At 39.5% G+C, this 21157-nt stretch overlaps 1 protein-coding gene and 1 pseudogene across 2 annotated transcripts in view; both read right to left on the minus strand.

The window, feature by feature from the left end:
- The window catches only part of LOC138839326 (putative MAGE domain-containing protein MAGEA13P), a 218636-nt gene that overhangs the window by 115208 nt on the left and 82271 nt on the right, over nt 1-21157 (minus strand). For both annotated transcript variants that reach the window (XM_070038894.1, XM_070038895.1), the window contains one exon: nt 20031-20109. The gene's annotated coding sequence lies outside the window, so the exon portion shown is untranslated. The remainder of the gene's footprint in view (nt 1-20030; nt 20110-21157) is intronic.
- The window catches only part of LOC138839731 (putative high mobility group protein B1-like 1), a 127994-nt pseudogene that overhangs the window by 103701 nt on the left and 3136 nt on the right, over nt 1-21157 (minus strand).

A 21157-nucleotide genomic window follows, 5' to 3' on the forward strand; every position in this document is an offset into this window, starting at 1 on the left:
TGGAGACAGTGGGCATCCTTGCCTTGTTCCTGATTTTAGGAGAATTGGTTGTAGCTTTTCCCCATTAAGTATAATATTGGCTATTGGTCTGTCATAAATGGCTTTTATTGTTTTTAGAAATGTTCCTTCTATTCCTATTTTCTCCAGAGCTTTTAGCATGAATGAATGTTGAATTTTGTCAAAGGCCTTTTCTGCATCTGTAGCGATAATCATGTGATTCTTGACCTTGGCTCTGTTGATATGTTGGATTACATTTATTGACTTACGTATGTTAAACCATCCCTGTGTCTCTGGGATGAAGCCTACCTGGTCATAGTGAATTATTTTTTTTATGTGTTTCTGGATTCTGTTAGCTAGAATCTTGTTAAGGATCTTTGCATCTGTGTTCATCAAGGAGATTGGCCTGTAATTCTCCTTTTTGGTTGGGTCTTTGCCTGGTTTGGGGATGAGTGTGATATTGGCTTCGTAGAATGAGTTTGGGATAGCTCCTTCCTTCTCTGTTTCTCTGAAGAGCTTGAGGAGTATGGGTATTAGTTCTTGTTTAAAGGTCTTATAGAATTCTGCTGTGAATCCATCTGGTCCTGGGCTTTTTTTTGTTGGAAGACTTTTGATAGCTTCCTGTATCTCATTATAGGATATTGGCTTATTTAATTGGTTAACTTCTTCTTTGCTCAGTTTGGGCAACTTGTATTTCTCTAAAAATGCATCCATTTCTGCCCGATTTTCTTCCTTTAGAGAGTATAGCTTTTGAAAGTAGTCTGTTAGAATTGTTTGGATATCTTGGGTACGTGTGGTGATGTTTCCCGTGGCATCCCTAATCCTATTAATATGGGTTTCCTCTCTTCTTTTTTTAATTAATCTAGCCAATGGGCCACCAATTTTGTTTATTTTTTCAAAGAACCAGCTTTTTGTTTGGTTTATTTTGGTTATGGTTTTCTGATTTTCTAATTGGTTAATCTCTGCTTTTAATTTGGTTATCTGGCTTCTTCTAGTAGCTTTAGGTTCCATTTTTTCCTGTTTTTCTAGCTGTTTTAATTGCAACATGAGATTATTTACTTGGTCTGTCTCCATTCTCTTGATGTGGGCACTGAGGGCAATAAATTTGCCCCTCAGGACTGCTTTTGCTGTGTCCCACAAGTTTCTTTGTGAGGTGTTTTCATTTTCATTGAGTTGTAGGAAATGCTTTATTTCTTCTCTGATCTCTTCTGTTATCCAGGCATTGTTAAGGAGTGTGCTGTTCAATTTCCATGTATTGGAGAAATTTCTGCGGTATGCTTTGTTATTGAGAGCTAGCTTGATTCCACTGTGGTCAGATAGGATACAGGGGATTATGTCGATCCCTTTGTATTTGCCTAAGTTCCTTGCATGAACTATGATATGGTCTATTTTGGAGAAAGTTCCATGAGCTGCTGAGAAGAATGTGTACTGTGTTGTTTTAGGGTGAAATACTCGGTAGATGTCAGTTAATTCCGCTTGCAGTATGGCCTCTCTTAATTCGGTAGCTTCTTTGCCAATCCTCTGGTTGGTAGACCTGTCCTTTGGTGAGAGTGGTGTGTTAAAGTCTCCTAGTATTATCGTATTGGGATCTATTTTATTCTGTAAGTTTGAGAGCATTTGTTTGACATATCTGGGTGCACCAATATTTGGGGCATATAAGTTGATGATGGTTATATCCTCCTCTTGGATTGTTCCCTTTATTAATATGTAGTGTCCGTCCTTGTCTTTCTGTACTGATTTTAATGAAAAGTTTATTTTGTCAGATATCAGGATAGCTACACCTGCTTTCTTACTGGGGGCGTTTGATTGGTAAATCCTTTTCCACCCCTTCACTCTGAGTTTGTTTGTATGTTTGGCTGAGAGGTGGGTCTCCTGAAGGCAACAGATGGATGGGTCTTGTTTTCTTATCCAGTCCTCAGTTCGTTTTCTTTTAATTGGCGAATTCAGCCCATTTATATTAAGAGAAAGTATAGAGAGATGCATTGTTGTCCCTGCCATTCCGTTTTCCTAAGTTTTTCTTTTTTCCTTTCCTCCTGTGTTTGCTCAGTTAGACTTTGAGTAATGCCTGTTTGGGGCAGGCCCCAGTTCCTGGCTGCTTTCTTCAGGTTGTGTCCCCCCTCTTAGAATTCTTTGTAATGCTGGCTTAATGTTTATGTATTCATTTAGTTTTTCTTTGCTATTAAAAGTTTTCAGTTCTCCATCAAATGTGAATGCTAGCTTTGCCGGGTAGATCAGTCTGGGTTGGCAGTTATTGGCTCTCAGGGCTCGTATGGTGCTTTCCCAGGCTTTTCTTGCATTCATTGTTTGTGTGGAGAGATCTGCAGTAATTCTTATTTTTTTCCCATTGTAGTATAGCTCCTTCTTCATTTTTGCTGCATGCAGGATTGTTTCCTTATTATTCAGATCTATCATTTTTACTATAATGTGTCTAGAAGTGTTTCTCCTGGGGTCTTGCTTGTTGGGTGTTCGATAAGCTTTTGTGATGTAGTTAAGATGGTCGTTTTTGAGGTGGGGAAAATTTTCATTGATTATCTTGTTAAATAGGTGTTGCATTCCCTTGCTCTGGAATTCCTCACCTTCGTCCACTCCAATTATGCGAAGGTTAAATTTTTTAGCATTATCTGCTTGCTCTTGAATATCCCTTTGGTTTAATTTGAGTAATTTTTCCATATCTGTCACTTTTTGGTCCAGTTGGTGTATTCTGTCTTCTGTATCTGACACTCGACCTTCCATTTCATTCACTCTGTTGACAGTGGCTTCTATTGTGGTTTGCATGGAGGAAATGGATCCCTTTATGGATTCAATGTTGGTTCTCAGAGTACTGATCTCACCTCTCAATGAGGTATGCATTACCTCTAATTTGGCGTTTATCTCACTTCTTATTGAGGTTTGTGCAGCTTCTATTTTTGCATGCATCTCTTGTTTGATACCCTGTATCTCTTTGGATAGTTCATCCTTGTGCTCTTTCAATTTCTGATAAATTTCTCGCTTTATTTCTTGAGTCATTGCCTCCAGCAACCCTTGGAAGTAGCCTTTGTCTTCCATTCCTGCTTTGCTCCCACTGGGGCTCTCCCCTGTGTGGCTGCTGGCTTTTGAGGTGAGCTTGCTGTCCTGGGTGGTAGTAAACCTTGTGATTTTTCTCTGTGATTTTCGCATGGAGGTTCAGGAGACTGCTCTTCAATTTTGTTTTGGTGTGTCTGTCTTTGCTTGGTTGCTGATTCTGTATTGGTAGAGAGAGTCTGTGCCTGATCTGGGTTCTGTTGGGAGCCTATTTCCAGCTGCTATTCTGACTTACTTAGGATTCTCAGCTCTCTGCTGTAGATTGCTGACAGTTCCCGCCTTTGGAAGGGTTGAGCAGCCTAGACTGCTTGTGTTTGCTCCTACGGGTGCTCTTGTGAAGAACAGATGCTCTGGATGCACTCTCCCAAATGCTGGAGTCTGCTATGGGCTCCTGATGTGTTTTTGTTTATTTGTTTTGGGCTGGTTGTGGGCTTGAACTCTAGGTTTGGGTGCTGTCCCTCAGCTTTTCAGCTCAAGGCTGGCACCCTACCGTTTGAGCCACAGCACCACTTCTGACCCTTTTTGCTTTTGTGATGCTGAGGAATCAGATGCAGGGCCTCATACATCCAAGACTATCACTCTATTGCTGAGCCGCCTTAACAGTCTGAGCTCCTGCTTACTATCAGGTGCTGGCAGCCTGTGTTGCCCAATTCCCAGTCTAGGGTATATGGGTGGAGTTTTGGTGGGGTTTGGGCTTCTCTTGTCCTGGGCCTCCAGGTCTTTTGTTGTCACAGGCGTGCTTCCCGGGGGAGTGTTGTTTCCTGGTTTTCTCCCCTCTGTTGAGGCGTATGCTCAGCTTTTTACTTCAATTGGGAGGAGTTGGTTGTGTTGTTCAGGCGCCGGATCCCCGGGCTTGGTTCCGGCCCCAGCCTGGAGCGCGCTTGTTAGGCCTGTGCTGATGTGTATACCCCCTAGGTTATACAGCCTGGGGGACACAGTTCAAATTTCTTCTACTGTTGGTAGTCTTGACCCAGGGGCGCTGTTCCTGGCTTGGGCATTTAAGCTCCCTTCCAGGGGTGCTCTTGCTCTAGCCTGGCCAGCTGAGTGTGCTCCACGGGCTGGTGGAGCTCTCAAACAGTTCCCAGTTTTAGTGGGTCCTGTGGTCCGGGTGCTGGGGTAGGGAGTCTAGGTCAGGGTCTGGGGATTCCCTCCAGCTCTGGTCTCCCTTGAGGGATACACTTCCCCTGTGGGGTACTCACCCTGGAGCTGGTTGTTTCTGTGTGGTGTAGGTCGTCAGTTGTTGTTGCAATCCGGGCTGGGTTGGGCGGTGGTGGCTCTGTGTGATTCTTTTCTGTCTCTGCCTCTGTCGAAGCTGTTGGGTCGAGAGTGTCCACGCTCAGGCAGCTTCTTCTCGGTACCTCTGGGGCCCAAGTGACCCCGCCGGGTTGTTGCGATCGTGATCGGGCGGGCGGGTGGTCTGCAGACAGGACCCTTTGTCGCGCCGAGCCGCTTTGGCGGGATGGAACCTCTCTGCTCGGGTGGAGAGTGCTGGATCGTTGCGATCGCGATCAGGCGGGCCGGGTGGTCTGCTGCAGGTCCTTTTGTCACTCTGCTGATGCCGAGCGGCTTTGGCGGGATGGAGCCTCTCTGCTCGGGTGGAGAGTGAGGGGTGGGGGTGGGATCCTCGTGGAGACTCCCGGCTGGTAGGTTTCTCTGTTCCTGGCGATCTGCTGTTCTGCAAACCAGTACCTGATGTTCTGAAAGTGGCCCCCTGTGTCTCCGCTGTTTCTCTGGGGCTCCCCCAGCCCCCGCCGGGCCGGCTGGCCGGCGGCTTGGCGCGCTGCCGCGCGGCCAGTAAAGGTTGGGGGAGGGGTCTTCGCTTTTCTCTGTTTTGAAATTCTTTTCCTCTTTCTTTTTTGTTATTCTCCACCTCTGGTTTTTCTCTGAGTGTTCGTCTTTTTGTTGTTGTCGGTCTCTTGGGGAGATTAAGCGTTGGAACTCGAACTCTCTTTTTGGTTGGAGAGAGCTGTGGCGTTTCCCTACTGCCCCGTCGCCATCTTGGTCCCCCCTCCCATTTTTTTTAAGATAGAAAACTGTGATTCAAAAATCTAAAGTGACTCACTATGATCACTTGGTAAGTCAAAAAGTTAAAAATAACCCATTTCTTTGGACTCTATCATTTTCTACCTGGTACATGTCTAACAGCAGAGAAGTTTGAAAAGATCATTCAAAAGGACTTAAAATTGGTCATTGCAGAGAAGATTCCCAGTGAACAAGGTGAATTACCCACTCTCTTTCAATTATGGAGAGTACCTACAAGAGCACAGCTTCCCCTGGCTGAAGCTGACTGTGACCCCATCCAGGCCCAGCCTTACAATCTGAGAGACCAACACGGCAACGTATGTGCTGCCTTAAAATGCATCAAAAGTTTTAGGACAGCAACAGCAAAGTATTTGACAAAGTATAAGGCCCTTTCTAAGCTTGGACTCTAGATGGCTATAGAGTTTTCATATTCAGTGTGAGAGCTCAAAAGAATTCTTCTCAGGTACTACTGTGGTAGGCAAGTGACCACATAGTGTTTGACATCACTCTTCCGAAGTTTCCAAGAGAGAATTGCAAAGTTTAGGGAAAGTTTCCATTCCCCTAAATGTATAACAGAGAAAAAATAAGCAACAAGACAAAAAAGAAATGATGTTCTGATGAAAAGAATCAGAAAGGATGTGTATACACACAGATAAAAGTGACAAAAGTTTGTAAACATTTGGGTAAATGCCCAAAAGTGGGATTGCTGGGTCATAGGGGAGATCTATGTGAAGTCTTTTGAGGAACCTCCATACTGCTTTCCAAAGTGGTTGAACAAGTTTACATTCCCACCAACAATGAAGTAAGGTTCCCTTCTGTCCACATCCCCTCCAGCATCTGTTGTTCTTAGAGTTCTTGATTTTTGCCATTCTAACTCAAGTGAGGTGGTATCTCAATGTTGTTTTGATTTGCATTTCTTTTATGGCTAGGGATGTTGAGCATTTCTTCATGTGTCTATTGGCCATCCTTCTTTCTTCTTCAGAGAAGTTTCTCTTTAAGTCTTTCGCCCACTTGTTTATTGGGCAGTTGTTTCTTTGAGGATTTGTTGTTGGGGGATTTAATTTTTTGAGTTCCAAGTATATTTTAGATATGAGACCCTTGTCTGTTGTATGGCTAGTGAAGATCTTCTCCCAATCCGTGGGCTTTCTATTGATCTTGCTAGCTATGTCCTTTGCCATAAAGCTACCAGCACAACTATGTTTATTGCAGCATTATTTACCATAGCTAAGATATGGAACCAACCCAGATGCCCCTCAGTAGATGAATGGATCAAGAAAATGTGGTATATATACACAATGGAATTCTATGCCTCCATCAGAAAGAATGACATTGCCCCATTTGTTAGGAAATGGAATGACTTGGAAAAAATTATATTAAGCGAAGTAAGCCAGGCCCAAAGAAACATAGGCCCCATGGTTTCCCTTATTTGCAATATCTAGTATATGTATGAGTCAAGCGGAAAAGGTCAGATAATGTGATGTTAGGAAAATGAACCCTTAGATATGTATTTTAATGTTTTTTTCTTTCATGCATGTGTTTCTAACACATTTATAAGATTATTTCTTTGTTGCTTTGTATGTCCCTCCCCCACAGTATAACCCCTGCTTTCACTATATTTGATGTCAGTATAACTTGTGGAGGAGATGGGGAAAAACAAGTCGTTTAAGGATACAGGTGGACCTGTTGCAACAATGAGAAGTACAAGTTGTCATGTCCAAAACGAGCTTTACAACATCAGTGATGGGGGGGGAGAGGATTGGGACTTGGGGGGGGGGGCGAGGCTGGGAAGGGATGTGAAGGGTAAACAAAGGAGGAGGCTGCAATGCTTGGTAAGAAATGTACGCATTATCCTGCCCATGTAATTGTAACCCCTCTGTACAGTATGTTCACAAATAAAATAAAATAAATAAATTTTAAAAAAAGATCAAAAGTTGATCAAATATGGACCAGATATATGCAAGGTACTCTGAGTATTTGCCAAAAGGACTGATAATAGGAGAGCTGTTGCTACATTTTACTTCTAGCCCTTAATCCCAACTGGCACTATAATACCAAAGTATGAAAAGACATAGATTATCGAAGTACATATTGGTTAATCCAAGTATGAATTATTCTCAGGCTCTGGGAGCCTTGAGGGTTACTATCATAGGAAGAAGGAATGTCTTACCAAAGGTTTGGTTAACTTTTCCAATGAATTTTTTCTCAAGCACCTGTCATCCGGTGTCAACTACAGAATTGTTCACAGCCTACTTATTGCTCTCATCATAAATTCTGTAGTGTTGCTGAAGTTGCCAAAAGAAAACATGGCATGGCTAGGCTTGGTCTCTTTCTGTTTCTATTATCTGTCATGTGATGTAGTACATCCTCAAGAATCAATATAAACTACAAAAAATTAATTAAAAATTACCTGGGAGCTGGGTATGAGACACTAAGTTAGAGGAATAACAATAAAATAGTAGGCTGAGTATCATTTAACATTTCAGGCCTAAGCATTAGGCTGGTCTGAATTTGTGATTTCACTGTTAAAAATTGAAATCTCACTCTACAATTTAACTTAACTAACTTTATGGTATCTAATTTTTTAAATTATTTTATTAGTGTGTATAAATTATATAAAGTGAGGGGGGTTCATTGTGATATTCACACACATACATATATATTTATACATGATATATTGATCATATTCACTCCCTCTGTTACTCTTATTCCCACTTCCCTAACCCCTTTTATTTTAACTTGTGTGGAACTATTTTTCTTATTGTTTTTGTGTAATTGATATACAGAGGGTTTATACTTATATGAATTAGGTACAATCAGCACATTTCTTTTTTTTTTTTTTTTGATTGGTGGTGCGCCTTGAACTCTGGGTCTGGGCGCTGTCCCTCAGCTCTTCAGCTCAAGGTGAGCACTCTACCACTTGAGCTACAGCGCCACTTCCAGTTTTCTGGTGGTTTATTGGAGATAAGAGTTTCACGGACTTTCCTGCCTGGGCTGGCTTTGAACCATGATCCTCAGATCTCAGCCTCCTGAGTAGCTAGGATTACAGGTGTGAGCCACCAGTGCCTGGCTAAAGCACATTTCTTTTTGAACCATTTTTCTCCTTCTGTCGCTCTCTCCCAATATTTCCCTCCCATCCCCACCTATAAGACAACCAGTTCATTTTCCACATAGTGTCTGGTGAGTATCACTGTTGCATTTGTTCATCCTTGTTCCACCCTTTATGTGTCTTCCCTTACTCTCCCCCCCCAAATACAAAGTAACAAGCAATACAAAAGGAAAAGAGAACAGAAACAAGAACACTGGCAATTAAAGAGTGTCTCTTGTTTCCTTGTTTTGCAGCTTATTTCATAGAATGTTATTATATATGATCATGTGTCTATAGCTATTGAACCTTTGTGTACTACTCCTATGTTTGGCCTCCTTTGGCCTCTGTATCAATTACTAGTCTCCTATATAATTTATCATGCACCGGCTTTATTTGTTTGGGTAATTCAGTGTGTTTGTTTATAGATTTATAGGCACATTCTAATTACCACAAATAAGAGAAACCATGCAGCCTATGTTTCTTTAGCTCTGCCTGTCAAAATTTTAAAGTGATTGTCATCATGATGGGTTTTTTCCTTTTTCTTTGTATTATTATTATTATTATTATTATTATTATTATTATTATTGTTATCTAGTTGTACAAAGGGGTTACAAGTCCATAAATCAGGTTATGAGTACAATGCTTCTTGGTCAATACATGAATTTTTTGTCTTATCTGAATGTAATGTCATTGTATCACATTCTATTTCCCCCTGCCACTTCCCACTGGTTTTCTCCAATCAGTGCCCACTTTGTATTTATTTTTTTCCACTTTGTATTTATGTCTTATTTTTGCATACATTTATTAATTAGATTCTTGGTGTTTTCAAAGTTTAATTTATTTCAAGTTTAATTTATTTCAAAAATATTTTGGATATTAGACCATTATCTCATGTGTAGCTGTCAAAAAAAATTCATTCTGTAGTATGACATCTTAGCTTGTTATGACTTTTGCCATGTGGAACCGTTTTAACTTGATGTAGTCCCATTTATCAACTCTTTCCTTGATTTGCTGTGCTTCTGGATCTTTACCCAGAAGGTTTCCACCTGTGCCCAGAAGTTCTAATGTTTCCCCTACTCTTCTCTGTAATAGTTTCATGGTTTCACGTCTTACATTAAGGTCTTTGATCCATTTTGAATTGATGCTCCTGCAAGGTGATATATGAGGATCTAGTTTCAGTTTTCTACATGTGGATATCAAGCTTTGCCAGCACTATTTGTTGGAGAGGCTGTCTTTCTTTCTTTGTTTTATGGTTCCCTTTTCTAATATTAAATGGCTGTATGTTTGTGGGTTTATTTCTAGGTTATTTATTCTGTTCCATTGGTCAAAGTTCAGCAAAACAAAACACCAGGAAGCACATCCTCAAAAGAGATGGGTGGGATTAAGGGAAAGGGGTATACAAAGGAAGAAGGGCGGGGAAGGGGAAAAATGCAGACACGAATCCAATGTATATCCTCCAAAATTAGGAAGAGTGAGGGAAAGGGCGGTAGTGGAAGGGATGGGTGAGAATGTTGAAAGGGGTGACATTGATCAAGATATATTGCATTCATAAACCGCTGTATTAAATGTAAACTCCTTTATAAAACTACTTAAAGATAATAATTTTTTAAATGAACATTAAAAGAAACTGGAGAAACCTGAAGTAAAATTACAGTATTTTCCCAGTCTGGATTATTTTGCTTAATATTGCCTTTATCATTAAGTTTCTTCTATGTAAAACAAAGATGGTTCTTATCCTACTGAGATGTTGTAAGGAATTAATGAGCTTATGAATGTAAATTGGTTAGCATGGTGCATGGTACTCAATAATCATACAGTAAATAAAGGCAATCACTACAATTTTTGGAAGAATTAAACAAGCATTAAAATTATTAGGGAGCAGATGTTAAAGACCATTTTATCTACTTGAGAAAAGTACGATGATTCTACAAATGCTGTTTAATGTATTGCATATACCACAGAACTGAGAAAAAGAAGGGAAGGAATAGGTTGAAATAGGGTGAAGATGTCAAAGAGATAACACAGATCAAGATGCACTGTGCACATAAACTGGTTTGTTAAATGGCAAAAATAAATATATAACCTAAAAATTAAGAAAAGTGAGGGAAGGGGTGACTTGGCTGAGATGGGTGAGAATGTTGAAAGGGGTGATATTGATCAAGAGACACTGTATTCATAAACTGCTTTGTAAAATGTATACTCCCTTGTACAACTACCTAAAGATAATAAAAATACTAAAAAAATGTTATGTTCTTAGGATGCTATAGCTCCAGCTTGTAACATATAAGGGCCTTTTAATAGTTTGTACAATTTCATGTATAGTTTGACAGCTTGAGGAGTCATAGCAAATTATGTCAAATAGCATTTTTATTTTTCACTGTTTCACACCTTCATTCACTTTTATGTAGTTTAGTTTTCTATTACAATATGTTCATTTAATCTACAAATTTCAATGGCAGTTATATAAACAGTTATAATGATAGCTATGTAAAAATAAAGTATATCTATGCAAAATAGTAAAGCATTGTATTGCCAGGAAAAAGAGCATGCATTTTAAAATTATTGTTATAGAATTGTTAATTGGCCATAAAAAAGTATTTTCAGTAGATTTAGATTTAAAGAAGAAAAGATATTCACTGGCACATAAGACATATTTTTACTCATACATAATTAAAAGAAAAAAATCAATATTCGCCTTGTTCTTATATTTCCTTAAAACATGAAACTAGAAGAGGTCAAACATCCCAAGTCACCAACAACTGACCTATTGATTGTAAATTTAAAAAATCATTTGATTTTTTTGCCTTTAAAATGTTGCGCATTGTTTCTGTAAATATCTAGTCCAAAATCAAGGGGTCCACTTAGCCCATTTCTTCTTCTTGAAATTTGTATCACAACTTCATGGTAACTTCCCTATCATCACTATTACCAACAACAACCCACAGGCAGAAGTCAATGGAATACTGCTTTTAAAAACTCTTTTGGTAAAGTGTATTTCTCTCCTTTCCCTTTTAAGAATTTTTAGTGGTACATTATAAATATGTTAGAAACAATAGCAAGAAAAAAAAGATATTTGTGTCCCTATCTTAGGGTTCATTTCACTTAACATCATCTTATATGGTCATATGTACATAGATTTTGGCCTTTTCTGCTTGTCCTACACATGTACTAGTTACTACAAATAAGGGAAACCATGGGACCTATGTTTCTTTGGGCCTGGCTTACTTCACTTAATATAATTTTCTCCAAGTCTTTCCATTTCCTAACAAATGGGGCGATGTCATTCTTTCTAATGGAGGCATAGAGTTCCACTGTGTATATATACCACATTTTCTTGATCCATTCATCTACTGAGGCGCAACTGGGTTGGTTCCATATCTTAGCTATGGTAAATAATGCTGCAATAAACATAGTTGTGGTGGTGGCCTTAGTATGGCTTTGTTTGTGAGCGTTTGGGTAAATGCCCAAAAGTGGGATTGCTGGGTCATAGGGGAGCTCTATGTGGAGTCTTTTGAGGAACTTCCATACTGCCTTCCAAAGTGGTTGAACAAATTTACACTCCCACCAGCAATGCAGTAGGGTTCCCTTCTGGTGATTTTTTGTTGGTTTGTATGTTCCTCTCCCATGGTATAATGCCTATTTTCACTGTATCTGATGTCAGTGCCCTGTACCTTGTATATACACTTCTCTAATTCGGGGAAGGGAAGGGAAAAAACAAAATGCTTAAATAAGGATACAGGTTGACCCATTGTAACAATGAGATGTACAAAACAATATGTTGAAAATGAACTTTACAATCTCGGTGGGGAGGGGGATATTTGTGGAGGTGGGAGGGAAAGGATGGTAGGGGGAAAACAAAGGAGGCAACAATGCTTAATAGGAAATGTACTCATTACCTTGTTCATGTAACTGTAACCCCTCCTTACAACATTTTTACAATAAAAAAACATACAAAAAAAGCATTTTTAGTGGTACCTGCGCAGCTATAGGATAAAGTACAAAGACTATACCTAATCCATCCTCTAAGGTCTTCCACAGTTGAAGTTCTTGTTAGAATATTATCTCACAGTGTCTTAAAAAACTAAACATCTGTTCTCTGTTTACCCAGCCTGACATAGTTTGCCTTCTCTTCTTCCTAGCTATTCTTTAAAGGAGCATCTTCATACTGGTATCCTACAGACAAATTTTCCCTTTTCTTTCAAGGTCCTTAAGATCTGTGCTTTCACTATGCCTTCTACAAACCTACAGTATTTGAAATTCTTGGCACTTGCTGTTTGGTGCTTAACCTAGATTTTCACCTTGATGTAGATATCTCCTCTTTTCCTAGTCTGCTAAGAAGCAGGCATTTATGTCCAGTATTCAACTATGTGCTTTGTTGTTCTCCAATCATTTTATTTATCACATGTGTACCATATTCTCCACAACAATCTAAACTCTCCTAAGGTAAGATTCTATTTTCTTTCCTTTTCCTCATCTTCAATAGTATCAATCCAGAATTTCAGGTAAGACTCCTTGCCTAAATAATCACAAGTCATCATAAGAGAGGCTAGACCCTGAGACCCATGAGAATATTAACCAACTCCTATGTTCATTTTCACCAATCATGTACTAATCAGCTTGGCACAAAGACAATTATTCATAAAAATTGTAATATTTTGCCTGGTGTGTATGTGAGTGCCAATCATGGTAGGGTGAATATTTTCAGAAGGTAAGATGAGGTATTTACAATAAAATGAAACTTAGCCAGAAGTTCATTTAATCAAGTTGAACATTGCAGAGCAAGTGCAGGTGGAGGTGAGTCTGGAAAGTCAGTGCATTTGCTGACATGAAGTCGTAGCAAGGAACACAACTCTGCAATTGGATTAGATGGCTGGAGTGCTCTGGCTAATGAAAGGAGAGACCATGGCAAGTGTGGGAAAGCAGTGATGTAGTACAAATAGGCAATCAACTGCTCAGAAAGACAGAGTGTAACAGGAAGAGAAAAGGAAAAAGGAAGACATAAACATCAGCTATGACACAGTGACATTCAAAAGGCAAGTGGGGTTTGTGAAAGATGTCTGCCTTGGACCATCTATGAAAACCCGTAAAGATCAGACCAAAAGGAGTCTTATTTCATTGGCATAGGATGGTTCACAGGGTCCTCAGTAGCAGCAAAAGCTATTTACCTATTCCTTGTTTTCTAAGCTCACCACTGAGTGTGTATGAACCGGTAAAGATACCTTGAATTGACTTCTGATCAGGCTTACTTCTTGCTGTTCTCTAATTTCTCTAAGTACTAAAATGAGTAAGAATCTGGAAATATTCTTTTTTTTTTCAGTCGTGGGGCTTGAACTCTGGTCCTGAGCACTGTCCCTCAGCTCCTCAGCGCAAGGCTAGCACTCTATCACTTGAGCCACAGCACCACTTCCGGTTTTCTGGTGGTTTTTTGGAGATAAGAGTTTCATGGACTTTCCTGCCTGGGATGGGTTTGAACCATGATCCTCGATCTCAGCCTCCTGAGTAGCTAGGATTACAGGTGTGAGCCACCAGCACCAGGCTCTAGAAATATTCTTGACTAATTGAGCTCCACCAAAACTTCCGATCACCCAAAGTGTACCTTTCTCAGTTTGATCAATGGACATTGAGCGCTCAGTAGTTATTTCTTCCTTCAGACTATCCTTTTCTCTTGTGACTGTTTTCATCACCCTGTTGACAAGGTCCCTGAGTCACTTGCCATCTAAATGCGCACACCAGCTGCGTGGGAGGAAATCTCTAGAGGTGCTGAGGGAAGACAGCCTGAAATGAAATATTTGCTACAGCATTTTCAACAGGGCTCCCTGAGAGGTGGTTGGGGGGATGTGCATATCAGGGAGAGAGAGCAAGGAAGAAAAATGGAACTCAGATTTATTGAACCCTTTTCTGCTATGTGGCAGACACAGTGCTAAATACATATATCTTTTCATTTGATCTCCACAAAGCTGCTTTTAAGGCAACTGTGATTATTAGCTAACACTTTGCATTTATTTCTTCAGCTGTTAAATCAACATGTATTATGGTATGCTTTTGTCTGAGATATGCAAACTGAACACAAGACATGGGAAGACTACTGAGAAACCCAGAGTTGGTGTTCTATCATATTTCCTCCATTTTCTGCTGAAATCAAAGTACCAAAGTATTTCATGGATGATAGAAAGTTTTGTTTTGTAACTCCTAAAAAATGATAATGTAAACTGCAGTGGGATAGGCAAGAGAAATCAAATAATTATAGGAGAGGGCATTTCTAAATACACTAATTAAAGGCCAAAATGATTCAGATTTGGAGGACTCACTACTTCATTAAATAATCTGATAGGTAGGTCCACTAAACGTAGGGAAGATGTATATGAGTTCCAGTGTACCATGATGCTTTACCAGAGTGTATGATCTTAAACCTATTGCTGTGATAAGCTTACCTGTCTTCCTTAAAGGAAGTTCATCTAGTCCCTACTAGAGAATTGATTTGATTTCTGAAGATCTACTTTAGGCTGTTTTTCTATCCTGTCACTTACTTTACATTGATGTGGATACAATCAAGGAATTCAGTAACAAAATAATTGCTTTTCTTCCTTCCTCTTCTTTTGGAGATCTAGGAGCAACTATTGATATTCAAAAATCCCAGACTGTAGTTTAAACGAGAGGGCCTTATATACTTAGACATCAGAAATTTGCAACTGTTGCTCAGAACTCTGCTCTTCTCTTCTTGAGGTTCCATGACATTGAAGTTGATCTTAGATTTAGCCACAGTGCCTTAGTCCCAGTCAAGCGTTTAAACACTGTAGGCTGAGTGAAATAAAGCTGGCTATCTACTTTGCAGCTACTGCTTGGCCATAGCCAGTCACTGTGATATTGGTATGCAGATTTGGTGGAAGGTATATGTTGCAGTGCCTCTCCTCCCCTCCAAGATCAATTAGACTCAAGGATCTGTGGGAGTAAGGAAACGATTCAGAGCTGAATCCAGCTACCAAGATACAAAAGGCAGCAGTGCCAGAAAAAAGAGAACTCTGGGTTAAGGAAGAGATTAACCTCAGAAGCTACAAGAAGAGGTTACTGAATGAGTAAGACAACAGGAGCTACTTTTAAATTCTTGAACCCTTTGATCGAGAGGAATAAACCAGGAACAAGAGTAGACATATTAGCAGGAGATCCTTGAGCAAAATCAAGAAAGAAAGACAGATAGCATGGATACACTACAACCCCTGAATGGTTCAGGGAACCAGAGAGGATCCATAGTTCTGAAAGACCCTGAAAAGGAGTAGGGACTGCATCAGGCTTGGAAAAATACCAAGTAATGTTTAATATTTGCACAGAAGTCAGATATTATGCTGTTAAACATATTCTTTCTTTCTATTCTACTGACAACCTACAAGTTCTTATTTTGTTGACTTTGTAGATTACAAAAATGAATTCAGAAACATGAAATCACTTTCCCAGAGCACACAGTTTATGACTGGCTTCTATAGACTGAAGGTGTGTTTTTCCCAAAATTCAGCCTAACAACCAAGGTGGTGGTATTAGGAAGGGAAAGATTTTGTGATATGATTGATCATTAGGAAGAGATCCTTACAAACTGGGATAGTACCCTTATTAAAGGACCTGGAAGAAATGCTTTGCTACCTCTACTATGTGAGGGCCTCGCAAGGAACTTGTTTTTTTATAGTAACCTGGAAGTGGCTCCCCCCATCAGATATCTAATCTGTCAGGGCTTTGATCTTGCATTTTCTACTTTTCAGAACTATGAGCAACAATTTTGTTGTGTATAAGCTACCTAGCCTGTGACATTTTGTTATAGCAGCTTAAAAGTTGTAAGGCAGTGTCAGCATTCAGCCTGAACCTCAAGTATTTCTCATTTTATATTTCTTTTCCCTAAATCAGTTGCCTTTAAGGAAAGAAAGCTAAAAACGCTGGTGTGTGTGTGCGCGCGCACACACACACACACACACACACACACCTCTCTTTCCAGAGTGCTATAGTCATCAGTGATAGAACAAAAAGCAAATAGGAAAATTTAAGAGAAAGGTGAAATAATTAAGGTAGGGTAGCTGTAGGATGCTGGGAAAATTTAGGCCGCTAAGCATCCTCTGTCTCCCTAATGGTTTCAGAGTCACAGGAACAAGCAGGCAGAGGCCACAGGAGTTTTCACTTAATAATGGAGAATCGGGAACAAGGTTCTGATAAGCATTTTCCTCGCCATTTTCACAAGGTTCCTGCTACAGGAAGAGTCTTTCACATCTCAGATGCTGGCCTAATGACAGTATGTACCAAAATGCAGCAAAAGGTTCTCAAATCAATAGTGCTTTCTGGCACACACCTCCTTGGTAAGCACTTTTGCAAGGTGGACATAAAAATAAATATGCAATGTAATATTTAAGAGTAACCTTTAGCTTTTAAGCTGATTTCCTATCAAGCTGTTCTCTTCACAATAGAAGCTCACTAATTTACATTCACATAAAATCTCAACAAGCAGGTACATCATACAGAACACTCTATACAGGTTGCCAAGGGGAGAGGGATAGGTGGGGAAGAGTCGAAACTTCTTGACTCAGGAGACACACCATAAAGAACTTTAGGCTCCAACGTTTCACTGTCCTAATAAAAAGCAGCAAATCAAAAACGTCAGTTTTCTTTATGTTGTTACTGTGTTTCTCTGCTTGCCCATGACTTCATCTGCTCCAGACCTTTCAGTTCTTCTCAGGAATTCGCTGAACTTAAAAAGCTACAAATAAGTATAGCTCAGGGAGCTGGTATCAGAAAATGAAAACTCTTTCTGTGCCTTTTGGTAATCAGTCCTTCATGTGGAATATTATCTGACCAAACAGGCTTTCTCATTTTCTCAGTCTTTCCCAAGCAAGAAGGAAATTCTTCACTTGCTTAATTATCACCTTCTAGCCCTGTGTCCAGAAATCTTCCCAGATTTGTGATACAGCACATTAAAAAATGATATGACATTTTCTTATAGTTAAGGCAGAGATGGCAAGTTTTGAATGCACCCTTAACCTTTCAGCTGCTTTAATGAGCAGAGAAGGACACTTGAAACAGCTCTCTAATCCCTGGACACTTCTGCCCATAAACACAAAGACTCAAAACAAAATAATCAACTGTGCAATGGTGAGAAAGATCAGTTTGACTTTTTCTTGTCATTACCAATCGTCCATGGTTTGCTAGCCTCCCTTGTATAATACAACTTCCAGATACAATGCCTGCATGCCTGCATATTTTATATAAATACACATACACACAAACACAAACATCAAAAGGAACTTTCTATCTCACCATGGCAAAAAGTATGAGTTCTAAGCATCTGTCTCAGCTAAGGTAGTCTGTGCAATAATAACTATCATAGACTATGACATGTATTTATTGAACATATACTATGGGCCAAGCAACTGCCAAAATGTTTTCTTAACATTGAATTTGATAAGCATGTTTCATTTACCACTATTTCATATACGGGAAATTAAGACTCAAAGAGGCTACATAATTTGCTCAAGTATACACTGCTAATAAGTGGGAGATTTTCCTAACCTACTGAATACATTCCTTAGCCAGTGATTTCACTGCCTACAAAAAATATATGGTATAAAGGGGAAAGGGATAGCCAAATGAAGAGGAGGGGAGAATGCAGGGAAAAATTCAATGTATATCCCACAAAATTAAGAGTGAGGGCTTCCGTGGCCCATATCTGTAATCTTAGCTATGCAGGAGACTGAGATCTGAGGATCACTGTTGGAAACTGTCCCAGGGAAGAAAAGTCCCTGTGAGATTCTTTTCTCCAATTAACCACTCAAAATCTGAAAGGGTTGATATGGCTCAAGTGGTAGAGCACTAGCCTTCAGCACAGAGATGCTCACGGATAGTGTTCAGGCCCTGAGTTCAAGCCCCACAACTGACAAAAAAACAGAAGGAGAGGGGAGGGATGGGTGAGAATGTTGAAAGGGATGGCATTGATCAAGATGCATATTATCAATAAACAGCTTTGTTAAATGGAAACTCCTTTGTACAACTACTTAAAGGTAATAGAGTGAATTATATATATATATATATATATATATATATATATATATATATATATATCAATTCCGTTTAATACTTAGAGAATTACTCTAGCCTGTATTAGCCCTAATTTTTGGTGGTATATTGGATGGAATTAATGCAACTGAAAGTCTAATGAAGTGATCATCGAATACTGTAATAGAACAGATGCCTTGCAAACCACTACACATTAGAATGTCTTCAAGGGCAGATGTCAACAAAATTCAATATGGTACAATTATAAGCCTTTATAATACTGCCCTGGGTGTTGCATAAATTACATTTGTACTTACACTGACATTACATAAAGAAAGTTGAGCAAATTAATGGGCAAAACTAAATATTTTCTAGCAAGTTCTTCTTACAATAACCAACAATACAGAAGAAAAGAAAGTAATCACCAGACCCGATTAGGATACAAAATGGAGCTTTTTCAGAGCAGAGGCAGCATGAATTTGCATAGGAGCTAACCAGATGGTAGGAAGAAAGGCATTGCTTGACTCAGTGGTGTCTCAGGAGAGACAAGGATACAGCTCTGCTAAAATACCTAAACTAATCCAGCTGTTAGACTTAGGCTCCCTGGCTGCAGCAGAGTATCTGGAATTGAAGCAAATATCGGTAACTAAGGACAAATGAACATGAAAAGTCACATATACATATGCTGACATAAGTTCTTTGCCCTAATGAGAAAAATGGTGGAGTTTCATGAAAGTGTTACTTGAGCACTGAAACTTTATGGCACTGATAAAGGAGAAAAGTCACAGTGAGGTGGTGAAATGTTGCTTTGTGCAGATCAGTACTCTTTAAATTTTAATTCACTTCCCAATCATCTGGGATCTTGTTAGAATATAGATTTTGATCCAGTTAGATGGGATGTGGTCTGAAATTATGCATTCCTAATAAGTTCCCCTGTCATACTGACTAGAAGTTTCCTGCATGCCTTCACAGGAATAAGCTAGCCAAGCTGCTAATTAGATAAGGGAACCGCTTATTTTGAAGGAATGCTATTATATGTTCGTGTTTAATGAACAACACCAACATTTTAAGAAAAAATTTTATAATGTAGGCAAATTAAAATTTTCTTCACAACAAAAAATGCCATTAAAATGGCTAAGGGTTGGGAGTACTTGCCTAAAAAGCACCAGAACCTACCTGAGTTAAAATCCCATTACTGCCTCACAAAAATGCCATTAAGAAAATGGCAAACCTGAGACTGGGAAGAAATATTTACAATAGATATTTCTGATCAAATATTTATACAAGCTGGGTGCTGTTAGCTCATACCTGTAATCCTAGCTGTTCAGGAGGCTGAGATCTGAGGTTTACAGCTGGAAGCCAGTATAGGTGGGAAAGTCTGAGATTATTATCTACTATGCTCAAATGATAGAGCACTAGTGGTAAGCCAAAAAAGCTTAGAGACAGTGCCCAGACCCTGAGTTCAAGCCCCATGATCAGCACACACAAAAAGGTATATCTAGGACATATAAAGGACTTTACGTTGCAATAAGTTTAAAGCAAATAACGCAATTAGAAACCAGCAAAAGACATGAAGAGATATTTGACATTAAAAAGATATACAGATGGCCAGTAAGCACTTGGAATGGTGTTCAACATGAATAAATAAAAGGCAAATGAAAATTAAAACCAATTTGAGATACTATCTAATACATGGGAGAGACTAAACCAAATAAACCATTTGGGGATACATGCAAATCATATGCAAGCCATAGTCTACTTACTAGTCCTGGCCCAGAGAATTCATACCCTTCTCAAAATGTAAAATACTGCCATTCAATCTGCAATAGTTTCAAAGACTTACCTTATTCCAGAAATAATTCTGAAATCCAAAGTTGAATTTTTTATCCAAGTTCCAAGGCAAACTTATTCCAAGTGTGATCCTGTAAAATCAAAGTAAGTTAGTTATTCTAACATTACATGGTGGAATAGTCCCAGAGTATACATTCCCATTCCAAGATGGAAGATTAGACAAGTAGCGAATCCCAAGTATGGCTGAAACCCAGTAGGGAAGATGTTAAAATTCCAGACCCCAATGCTAGAGCAGAGTTTGGGTTTCAAGGGACCCAAGCAGCCTGAATCCAATTACTCTGCGGGACTCAAACCATGCTTACAGCTCTCTTACACTCTTGTGAGTGCACGTTACATATGCTATATTTGCTTTATGCTATATTTGCTTTGTTGTGAGGTTTCAGTGATGGCGATTTTTCCATGGCTTCATTTGTCTTGCCCTAGTGGAGCTCTCTGTGGGAACTTTCACTGAGGCGGGCTTCTGCTAGCCTCTCAAGCTTTCCAACAAAATCTCAGTGGAAGGCTCTATGCCTTTAGGCTTCTGTATTCTACATAGTGTAGATTTATCATCAGGCAGACACCACAGCAGCAGGTTGAGTTCCATCAGAGGCCATTTGAGCCACAGCTAAGTGGCCAAGGATTGCTGTATCAGGATAACACAACAGGGTTCTGAGGTGGGTGTAGATGCTAAAGCCTTGAAAACTGCCATAAGGACATACTCAAACCATTCTGCCTTTCTAGATCTCTGAGCCTATCATAGGAGGGATAGATTTGAAGATCTCTGAAATATCTTTTAGGTCCTTCTCCTAATATCTTGACAATGCATTCTATGACCCTAATCTATTTAGGAATTAATTGCTTCTTCACTATGGGAATTAAATTTCATCATATGAGCTCATGGGGTATCCACTCAACCATATCCAAACCAAGGTAACACCTTACTAAGATCTGGCACAGGTCTAACAGAAAAAAAGCTTCACTGGACTGTTTTTAACATGCACTGTTCATTGACCCAGCCCAAGCCTGACAGGGAAGACAGTTCATGTGCAAACTATCATGGAGGACTTGTTAAATCTACACAGGGGATCTTGTAGACATTTGGAATTTAATTGAAAACCTTCTAGCAACATTAATGATTAG

Source organism: Dipodomys merriami, unplaced genomic scaffold, assembly GCF_024711535.1.
Source record: "Dipodomys merriami isolate MVZ:Mamm:240054 unplaced genomic scaffold, mDipMer1.0.p SCAF_3, whole genome shotgun sequence".
Lineage (NCBI taxonomy): Eukaryota > Metazoa > Chordata > Mammalia > Rodentia > Heteromyidae > Dipodomys > Dipodomys merriami.